A 2182-nucleotide genomic window follows, 5' to 3' on the forward strand; every position below is an offset into this window, starting at 1 on the left:
CTCGGGTTCTATGTACGATTGGTACAGAATGAAATCTGGGTTACATCCTCAGAAAACCCAATAATCTTTAGGGTGGGTGGTTTTGTTATTGACATTAGTTGAACAAAGTGTTCTATCTGTAAGGGTCAGAGCATGTTCTGTAAGACACCACTCACTCACATCCAATAAGTGTTTGCTTTGAGTTCTTTCCCTAGTGTGGATTTGGGTAGCTTCAGCCATATTCTTCACTTTTCCTGTCCCACTGCATCGGCAGGAACACAGTTCCCAAGATGGACAGAGCCATCAGTGATCACCATTAGTGGACATAGAGGAATTATGTCTACCTGGACATGGGAATTCTGACCCAGAGGCCAACTCGGTCAGTTCTCTATTCATGTTCTAAGTGCCAGGATCCTAGTCTCAGTAAAAGAAAGAGGAGCTGATAGCGCCAGGGTCTTGTGCTTTCTGAACTCTTTGTATCAAAGAGACTGACATGGAGCTCGGAAGCTCTCATTGAAAACATGTCAGAGAATGACTGTGAGGGTTAGGGAAAAGCTTCTTCATACCCATTAGGAAATGGATCCTATCTACAGATGAGGAATATACTGGATGTAAGGTGTTGAACATTGGAGCTGCAGATGGCAAAGCTGAGAGGCAGAGACTCAGCTATACTGGTGAGTGAAAGCCACCAGGCAGAGACCCAAAGGTCTGATGAATGTCCCTCCCTGGATCCCCATGACCAGTGGCAGTGGCAGCAGCCCCCAGGGAAGGAGAGCTATTGAAGGAGCAACATCTCTGTGTATGATGTGGATGGAAAAGACCATAAGATATTTTGTCAGAACCTGTCTGCTGGCCAAGCTTTTCCTGGACCACAAGACCTTGTATTTTGATGTGGAGCCCCTTGCCTTTTACATTTTGACAGAAATAGATAGGCAAGAGGCTCACATTGTTGTCTACTTTTCTAAGGAGAAGGAATCCCCAGATAGAAACAACGTGGCCTGCATCCTGACCCTGCCTCTCTAGCAGCAGTGTGGCTATGGGGAGTTTCTCATCGCCTTCAGTTATGAGCTTTCTAAGGTTGAGAGTACTGTAGGCTCCCCAGAGAAGCCACTGGGCAACCTGGGCAAACTCAGCTACAGAAGGTCATGGGTCTTGCTGGAGATCCTGCTAGATTTTCTAGGCACATTGTTTATCAAAGTTCTTAGCCAGATGACTAGCATCACCCAGAGTGACATCATCAGCATCGTGCAGTCCCTCAACATGGTCAAGTACTGGAATGGCCAGCGTATGATCTGTGTCACACCTAAGCTGGCAGAGGAACACCTCAAAAGTGCCCAGTATAAGAAACCACCTATCACAGTGAACTCTGTTTGCCTCAAATGGGCACCCCCGAAACACAAACAAGTCAAGCTTTCCAAGAAGTGCATGGTCTGTACCCTTCTTTGGATCTGTGTTTCCTGGCCTCTAACCTGTAAATATATGTACAGACCTGTTTTGTGTCATTTATTAACAAAGTAAATTCTTCTGGTGTACTGGAAAAGAAAAGAAAGAAAATGATAACATGCCAGAATTAAGGCCTATTCTCAGTGGCAACAGAATTTTAGTATAAACTGTGAGGAGACTCCATGTCTTACTTGTTTGCTTCCTTTGCACTGAGGTCAAGCCCAGACAGCACCAAGCCAGGACTGGTCTCTCTTCACAATAAATGTTTATGAAAGGTGAAGGATCTGGGCAAGGGAACACTTCCTCTCTGGGGACCACACTGAGTTGGTGAAAAGATGCTTCCTAGCTCTCTAACTAGATGTCCTCTTTCTACTCCCAGCTCATTCTCCGGAAGCTTTATCTGCAGTTACAGGGGTGCAGCTTTCTCTCCTACTTCCTCTGTAACTCAGCTTCTTAATGGTCTCTTGTTCTGCCAAAGCCAATTGTCATGGGACCCGCTGAGGCTTAGACAGACATCACCGCTAGCTCCAGCGCCTTTCCTTGGAGATTTGGGAGCAGTCATTCTGATAATACATGAAATCAGATTACATGAAGACAAAGGCATTTGGGAACAGCTTTACTGGAGGTAGAGGACGGAAAGCCACTCGTGCAGGCCAAATATGAGGCATCTCTAGGAAAGAAGAGTCAACGCAATCTCTTAGAAATGGAATCATGGGATATCTAAGCAGGCTTGAGATATCCCACTCCCTTCCTTCCTCTC

At 45.8% G+C, this 2182-nt stretch overlaps 1 pseudogene across 1 annotated transcript; it reads left to right on the plus strand.

Annotated features, from left to right (window-relative positions):
• The first annotated feature begins 617 nt into the window (after positions 1-617).
• On the plus strand, positions 618-1930 carry LOC308420077 (histone acetyltransferase KAT8-like; annotated as a pseudogene). Its single transcript has 2 exons — positions 618-1407; positions 1901-1930. The product of its transcript is annotated as a histone acetyltransferase KAT8-like (transcript).
• The last annotated feature ends 252 nt before the right edge of the window (positions 1931-2182 follow it).

The sequence above is a fragment of the Micromys minutus genome (genome assembly GCF_963924665.1).
Source record: "Micromys minutus genome assembly, chromosome: 4".
NCBI classification, from domain to species: domain Eukaryota; kingdom Metazoa; phylum Chordata; class Mammalia; order Rodentia; family Muridae; genus Micromys; species Micromys minutus.